Source organism: Catharus ustulatus, chromosome Z, assembly GCF_009819885.2.
Source record: "Catharus ustulatus isolate bCatUst1 chromosome Z, bCatUst1.pri.v2, whole genome shotgun sequence".
Taxonomy (NCBI): domain Eukaryota; kingdom Metazoa; phylum Chordata; class Aves; order Passeriformes; family Turdidae; genus Catharus; species Catharus ustulatus.
In genome coordinates, this window is record NC_046262.2 from 1,490,191 (window position 1) to 1,499,311 (window position 9,121).

The window sequence follows — 9,121 nt, forward strand, 5'->3', positions numbered from 1 at the left end:
TCCCTGCCTCACAAACACCTTGTGCTCTGCTGGGACATTGCTGGCCTGTGCCAGCAGGTGAGGAGGAAAATATGAGGAGGAAGCCAGCAGTCCTTGGGTTTTCCTCGACTGTTTCCTGCCCTTTACATCTCCCATGCCCCTGGAGATAAAGGTGGTTGTTCCTTTTTCCCTCCTCACCCTGCCCTTAGGCATTCCCTGCTCCACATCCTCCTTGCACATGAGCTCTGCCAGGGGCAAGTCCCTGTAAATTGCTCCTGCCTTCCGTGGAGCAGGACTTTGAGTCAAGAAGAGCAGCCAGATGGGTTTGTGAGCTCCCACCCTATCCCAGGAATGTGATTTCAGCTTGTGCTGGCTCTAGGGGTGGGTGGGCACATCAGGTCGGTCTCTGAGCATCAGCTGCTGTGCCCTCTGTTCAGCACAGATGTGCCCTCCCCAGAGGGATTTACTGACACTGCATTTGGCTGTCTCCAAATGGGCTGTGCCTTCAGCTGGACACATGGTGCTGAGCACATGAACCTGCTTCAAAATGGATTTAGATCGTGGGTGAGTTTCCTTCAGTCATCCTTCAGGTGGGGATGAGCACGGAAAGCTGAGGCAGGATGGATGCACCCATCCTGTCTGGCTTGATGTGTGCACTAAGACACACCTGGGAGGACAGGAGGGGAAACAATCTCATCTAGGCTGCAATTTGGCTCATTCTTGAGCTCCCAGACGTGAGCTGTCCAACAATCACACCATTCCTGCGTGGTGCAGTGGGCCAAGCCAGCAGTGAGGACATGCATCAGGAACTCCAGGATCACCATCAAAGGCACTGCAGGTGAAGGATGAAGCAGTCATGCACCTCACAAAACCCTTGGCTGTTTCTTCTTTAGTTTTTGTAGCATTGATCTGTAAGAGCAGGTCTCTGTGGGCAGCAGGGACCTGGGGTTAGAAGGATCACTCCAAATCTAGAAATTTATTACCTGGTGTAGGATCAGGCTGGGGTTACAGCCAGCTGTCTAAGAACCACAAAAATCAGAAAAATCGTGCAATGATTTGGTTTGCAAGGGACCTTAAACTAGATGCAACCCCCTGCCATGGGTAGGCACACTTTCCATTATCCCAGGCTGTTCCAAGCCCTGTCCAGCCTGGATCACTTCCAGGGCAGCCACAGCTGGGTCGGTTTTACTCTGGATTAACCATGAGATAGGGAATATTGGGTTCTCTTGAGCTTTTCCCTCCTCCAAACTGGGCTGCTGGCTCTTAACCCACGAGAGGTGAGATGATAGCTTTGAATCTGAGGCTGAGCCTCGTGGACAGCCACAGAACTCTGCCTTGCAGAGGTGTTTTCATGTGTTTCACCTTGTTCCATGAGGTACACGCTGGATCCTGGTGGTTAAGGCCCTGAAACCAAATTGTTGCACAAACTGCTTTGTCCCTTGAATTAAGATCTGATTTTTGTCCTCACTCATTAGTCCATGAGATGTGACCAAATCATTAAACTTTCCTGTTTTCCAAGACTTCCACTTGCGAGGTACAGAGGTTACAAAAAGTTGCTCATACTGAAAGCTGAAAGCAAAGGATGAAAAAACTGTACCCCTAAACAAACTCTCCACAACTGCTTTCCAGAATACATCAGGTCACAACAATTCTCCCAGGGCTGGAGCCCCTCTGCTCTGGAGCCAGGCTGGCACAGCTGGGGCTGCTCCCCGACACCAGGGAGAGCTCAGAGCCCCTGGCAGGGCCTGAAGTGGCTGTCCCTGGATCCCTGGAGTGTCCAAGACCAGGCTGGACAGGGCTTGGAGCAGCCTGGGACAGTGGAAGGTGTCCCTGCCATGGCAGGGGGTGGGACTGGATGGGCTTTAAGCTGCTCTGCTGTTCTCTGAAAAGGCAAAGAAGGAAAATGATCCAACAAAGCCAGAGTCAGTCTGTGGAGGAGTGCCCATGATGGGTTTGTGTCCTTGCAGGGTGCAGTCAGGGTCAGGGATATCCTCCACAACCTCACCTCGCCCTCTGTGACTCTCCCTGGCCATGGCTGTGACACACTGAGCTGGCTGGACCTTCAGCTGGACATGCCTTTCCAGGCCAAATATTGAATAATCTGGACAATGACCCGAAAAGCCTGGCAGATCACTTTATTTTAAGAGATCTTTGCTTGCATTCATCTGTCAAAATAAAAGGCCGTGCAATGCTGTTCTCAGTAAGAAAGCTGAGAAATAATCAGCAAAACTATGGTTTTTCAATACTATGACAGTTTTAGCTGAAATGTTCCAGCCCTCACCTCCTGCTGAGCTAATTTTAGCCCTCATTCAACAAGAAAAAAAATTAGGAACATGACAGAAGGATGCTGAGTACCAGTTCATGTGTGTCCCCATTCACTCGTTCAGCTCTGGGCTGGTGGATGTGGGGTGAGTGACAGGTTAAAACAGAGACTAGAGGTTAAGCAGGGAAGAATTTCCCCTTGTCAAGAGTTTGCCAATGCTGTAATTCCATCTGTAGGGCTCAGAAAAGCTGCAGCCACACAAAGTGCTGATCTGGTATAAACCTGGTCTGAGCAGAAGTGCAGACGAAGGAGCTGTGGACAAGGACAAAGCCAGCTCCTTCCAAAATGAAAACACTGATGTCCAGCTGGCAATACACTCCTGGGACAGCAACACGATGTCCCTCTTGCTCCAAGCCTCCAGCTCCTAAATTCAGGCACTCTCCAGCCCCTTAGACATTCTCAATCAGAGCAGTGATGGCCCTGGGACCTCGCCTGCCATGGTGCTCTGCACAGCTTATCTGCGGGTTCCACTCTTCCCTCCCTGGAAATCACCTTAGGGAAATCTCATCTGCTTAAGAGGCTCAGACATGAGGTGGTTGAGACAGTCTGAAGTCCAGATTTCCCAGTGGATGGCGGGACATGTCTCCCTCCTCTCCTTCTTAGAAAAGAATTTATCTGGAAATTCGGGATGACTGAAACCAGTCTGTTCTTGCTAACTGCATTTTTTTGCTTTGGATCATGGCTCCAGAATCATAAGTGCTCAATCTTCTGATGATACACTAAAACATGTGAAATTGCAGCACAATGGGGCCTTTTTTTCCCCAGTGGTGCTGACCAGTAATTGAAAAGTTCCATAAAGAAGGGTCAAACAATGCAATTTTTGCCCTAAAATTTTATCCTAAATGCCAAATATTGTCAGAGTGTCAGCTGCTGAGGTACTCAAGGGAAGGTGGTAAAATTCCACCCTCTTCAGATCATGGCTTTCCACACAGGATTTGCAGGTGGTGCAGAGCCATGATCCCAGTGCCAGGTGATGCTCACGCCCAGCTCACTCCTCACCCTCCTTTAGGCACCTGCAAGCCCAAAAGGGGAATGGGTTCTTCTGCCCATGCAGCCCTCAGGACAGTGTGGTGGTTATGGGCTGGCTGCTCCAGGCAGTTCAAATCCATGAATCCTCAGAAAAGTTGATTCTTCGTGCTGGTTGTGCTTTCACTGGTGTGAAGGTGCCCCAGTGGATTTTACCTCAGCTTGTAAATGATGGCTCAGCTGGGAATTTGTCTCTGTCTGTCTGTCTATCTATCTATCTATCTATCTATCTATCTATCTATCTTATCTATCATCCATCCATCCATCCATCCATCCTTCATCCATCCATCCATACAACCTTCATCTATCCATCCATCCATCCATCCATCCATCCATCATCCATCCATCCATCATCCATCCATCCATCCATCCATCCATCCCTCTGTCCCTCCATCTATCCATCCATCCATCATCCATCATCCATCCATCCATCCATCCATCATCCATCCATCCATCCATCATCCATCCATCCATCCATCCTTCATCCATCCATCCATCCATCCGTCTATCCATCATCCATCCATCCATCCTTCATCCATCCATCCATCCATCATCCATCCATCATCCATCATCCATCCATCATCCATCATCCATCCATCATCCATCCATCATCCATCCATCATCCATCCATCCATCCATCCATCCATCATCCATCCATCCATCCATCCATCCATCCATCCATCCATCCATCCATCCATCATCCATCCATCATCCATCCATCCATCCATCCATCCATCCATCCATCATCCATCCATCCATCCATCCATCCATCATCCATCCTCTGGTCTGTAAACCCTTGTGGGGGCAAACCAGAGAAAAACTGGCTTAGGAAGAATTAACAAAACACATCCATACAAGCGTTTTCTTTGTGTTGTCTACATGCGTTTAAAAATTGAATTTGTTTTATTGGGGTCATGTTGGAAAGAAGATGCCAGAGTAGGGGCACATCTCTGGTGGTTCGAGGGAGGAGGTCTAAATGGGCTGGGACAGCCAATTGTGAGAAACACTCAGAGCAAGAAGTGAAGATGGAGCTACTCCTGTGCCATTTATCTGCACAGTAGCATGGACTCACCGTGGTTTTTTCGCACCAGATATTTTTGCAGACCTTGCAACAAAAAGTAATGAGAGGTGATGTGCTGGGGGGTGGACAGCAAAGCCAGGACTGGCCCTGAACAACTGTGGTTGAGCAGCCAGCTCACGGCTGGGCAGGTTTGTCCCCTGTGACCTCACTGCGCCACCAGACTTCGGCAGAAGCCCTGCTCAGCCTCGCACAGACGAGGCAGAGGAACATCCCCAGCCTCTCCAGCGAGTCATTGGACAAATTTTTGTGTGGCTGGAAGATGAAATGAATAAAACCCCAAAATGCTTGTGAGGCTCTGGTGGCTGCTGTGGTTAACAGGGAAGTCGCTGCTGTGCAGTGTTTACCAGCCAAGGTCCCTGTCATCAGCTTCAGTGGAGAAGCCCAGGATGATTCCTCTTGTCATGCATCGCCACCACGAACTGCCAAAGTGCTCCTGGTGGTGAATTTGACCATCCTCTTGGGTTATTTTTCAGACACTCTGGTTTCTGAAAGCCAAGGGGCTCCAATGCTCACACACTGCATCTGGCTGTCAGCTGCACACGGGGCTGGCCTTGATGACCGCGGAGGTCTTTTCCAGCCTTGAGGATTCTATGATTCTGTGGTTCTGGATGTCTCCTGAACGTGGTGACAATGTTCAAGTCAGAAAATGAGGTGGAAATCTGAGAGTGCATTCAGTTCCCACATCCAAAACCAGCAAAGGCTGGGTGCAGGGAGAAGACCTTAGTGAGAGCTGTCCTGCAGCAGAGGCAGCTCGAGCTGTGCTGTGACTCATCCTCCTCGAGGGACCCTGCGGTGGGAACGAGGGTGTGCTTTGTCTGGGCTCTGGTGCTTTGCTGTCTGACCTTTTGGGATGCTCACTGAGCAAGGAAAAGCAGTGCTGAGCAGGAGCACAAACCCACCTGGGTGGTGAGGCCACCCTGTGCAGAGGGACTGTGGCGTTTGTGTCCCCTGTCTGTGTGTGCCCAGCGCCACCTGCAATGTGACGTATTTATATTTGGGCTGAAAGAGGAGGTTAAGGGTTCCCTTTCACCCCCCACACCCTGCTCAGTCTGTAGGCACTGTGGGGAGGCTGTGGGAGCTCTGAGCTCCTTCAGCCAAGAGGTGTTGAGCCCCTTTGAGCTCAGGCTGTGCCAATGTCCTGGGCAGGTGCTCGATGCTCTTGGCTCCATCCCTTGCATCCGAGCAAGGTCAGGGCTGAAGGAGGGGGGAGATCAGGGTTTTAGATCAGCTCTGAGAGTCAAATCTGGGTGGTTTCATTAGCTTTCAGCGTGGTGAAGTGTTTGCAGCCTTTTTTTGTACCAGACGGGAACAAAGCAGCGCGAGTCAGACGTCGTCGGTGCGGGTGCTGTCGGTTACCAGGGTTACAACACGCATGGGAAAAAAGGAAAAAAAATCCCACATATTGCAAGGAACTAAGTACTAATTTTGCTGTCGAGGCGATACATAGGACTGGCATTACCATGGATGTATTTATATCCTCTGCCCTGTAGCAAATATGTAAGTTATTCTGAGGCACATCCGTACTCTGGGTTTGGAGCTGGACCACCAGACCTCCAGGGAGTTGTTGTGTGAGAGCTGAGGGGGGTCTCTTGTTGTTCCTTGCAGCTGCCCAGATGAGAATGTCAGCATGAATATGCTTAAAATAGGAAAAAACCCCACATTCTAAGCCCAAAGATATCTGTTTTGCACAAGGCATGCTGCAAAGAAAGGAACAGGACAGCTCTGGCTCCAGCCTTCAGCCAGTGAAGGGACAAAACTGGGCCCCAGTAGCCACAGCTACCAAAGCTTGTTAGCTCAGTTTAGAGCCAATCTCCAGTGGAAAATGGGTCAGAAAACAAGTTTTGCCCCTCATCTGCAAGGTAAGCCAAGGCCGACAGGAGGAAACTACAAAATGAAGATGATGCAAAAGGGGTCCAGTGAAAGAAAAGTGGAAACCAGACCTGATGCAGGTGAAAGAAGGAAAACCAACCTCCTGATGGGAGCTGTGGGGTGGGGTCCTGCAGAGCAGTGGGTGAGCAGTGCAGGAGCGACGGGGGAACACTGGCACAAACAAAACCAAACCACTGGAGATGGTCCAGCACCCCAAAATGCCCTGCTGGAAGTGGTATTTACTCCTTCCCTGGAAGCTCAGGCCCTGCGGTTTGGTTCCTCCAGCCCAGCATGCCACGGGGAAGCTGGGATGAATTTCATGGTTGGGGAATTTTCTGGTTTTAATAATTGATCAAGAGCGAGCAGTGGGATGGAGAGGCCTCGTGCAGCGATGTGCTGCTTGTGGGCTCCCCAGCAGAACCACTTCCAGCCAGCAGGCAGCGAGGAGTGGGGCTGGAGCAGGGAATTGCCTCCACCAGAGGGGCTGCTCAGGGCTTGCAGCCTCCACAAACCGGGCAGAGGGTTTGCTTTCATCTCCCTGCCTACAACATCTGCAGCCTGGACTCGTAAAACTTCCAGTGCTACTTTAACCCTTCAGGCTCTTCGTTTTATTTTTTTCTTTTAGGGAGTTTTCTGGGGACAAAAGGCTGCAGTTGAAGCATTACAAAACGCAAGCAGCAGCATCCCGAGCTGGAGGAGCTGCCAGTTCTGTCTGCTGCCCATGGAGAGAAGGGCAGTGGGATCTCAACCCACAGCTGGGATCATTCCCTGGAGGCCTCTGGCCTGAGAGAGACTGCTGGACTGGCACAGCATTGGTGTTTCAGTGTGTATACTGCAAAAATAACTTTTCTTGGGACTTTTTTTTACAGAGGTGCATCACGACTCTTGGCAGCAGCAAGGCTCCAGGGCTGGATTGATTTTCAGCACAGTCAAGCTCAATGTTCCCAATCCAAAGTCTTTCAGCTCTTGGAGGTCACACCGAGTTCAGGAGGCAAACTTCTCACCTGGGGCATATTTTTGTTGCAGGAAAGCAGATCCCTAGATAGGGACTGGGTTTGTTAGAGGAAGCTGATCTCAGATACAGACCTGCTCGTAGCTTGGGAAACTCCAGGGAGATGGAGCCTGAGTGATTCTGGTGCTCAGAGCTCAGCAGCTTCAAATACACCCATCCCCTTGAAGGAAGATGAACAGTCCTGTAAAACAACCTCAGCTGGGGCAATAAGGAGCACAGAACTTGAGGAATGTCCAAAAGGGACCTGAAAGTGGAGGTGGTCAGCATGAAGAGCAGGAAAGCACAAGGAACAGCAGCAGGTCGTGGTTGTACATCCCAAAGTCTCACTGGGTTTTGAAGCTCCATGAAAGGTTCTCACTTGTGGGCTGTGCTTGGTGTCCCCCAGCTGGGTACAAGAGTCTCACAAGCACCTTGTGAGCTCCAGCAGTTGGGTAAGTGTAAGAAAGTGGAAAGCACAACTCTGCAGTCCTCTGAGTGCAGGAAAATTTTGACGAGTGCAGTATGAAGACTTGGAGTCTGGACATGTGAGGAGAGAAAAAAAAAAAAGGTTGTTGGGAGTTATCATGGTTATCATGGCTTTTAAGTCAGCTGAGGATGTGGGTGATTAGTTTTTTTTTAATGGTTGGGTTGGCAGGGCTTGGCTGGGCTCTGGGACTCGTGCTGGGAGCAGCTGAGGGACAGCCCCAGCTCTGACAACCCCAGGGTGTGCAGAAGCTCCTCCATCAACATCCAAACCTGAATAATGGGAGAGATTCAGCTAGTCCAAGCTTTGTGGGGCTGAGTGTTGGGGAGGAGGAGAAATGGGTGATCTCGCAGAGACCAGAAGTTATGGTGGAAATAAATAGAAATTTCCTGATGTATCCATCATTCCCTGAAACAACAGGTCTCTGCCCCTCTCTGCCTTTGCTTTAAGCAGTGTCTCAGATCCAGAACCCTAAAAGCTGGACTTGGGGCTCGGATTTTCAGCTCTCTCCCATCTCACAGCCACACAGTGCATCCCTGAATGGGGATTACCTGGAATTCAAGGTAAATTCCTTGTGCTTTGACGTGAGCTTGACACGTCACAGAAACTCTCTGAATGACCTCAGGCAGACTCCTTCTGCCTCAGTTTCCCTTTCCTCACAGTTTTCCTCCCAGTTACCAGCCCTGGTGCCTTTGGTGGCATCTGGAGTGACTTCCCTCTACCAGCAGGGTTTAATTTAGAGGCTGGGGGTGGCTTCTCCTCTTACACACCCAAGGGAAGCTGAAGGAGAGCACTGGGAGGGGAGCTGCAGCTGGGACACGAGTGCTGGAGTTTGCAGCTCCTCCACGCCAGGAGACATCAAAGAGGGCATGGCACCCTCAGCTCAATGCCCTTCCAGTCCAGGCATGCCTCACAGTTTGTTAAAAAAAAAAAAAAAAAAAGCAACAAACCCAGTTCTTATTAATCTGCGATTGAAACTGTAATTATGTCATCGCTCTGAACAGCCCCATCGACAAGTTCAGGCAGGGGATGGGGCTGAGCTGCTGAGGCTGGGCTGCCTCTCCTGCACCTCTGCTGGCCTTGCCTGGGCTGGCACAGCCCAGCCTGGGCCACTGAGTGCCCTGCAGAGGGGACAAAACCTGCAGTGCTGCTGCTGTCCCAGTCCCTGTGCCCTAGGTCTGGGTGGCTGTTCCCAGTGCCTTCCCCAAGGTCAGACCCTTCCACTCCATCCCCTCGGGAATGCAGGGCTCAGCTACTTCTGCAAGGTGTTTAACCCAGGCAGCCACCAGCTGGGCTTTGTGGGTCACCAAAGAGCCTCAGCTCCTGATGCTGCTGGTTTTTCTACCTCCCCAGATGTCACCTGGGGTG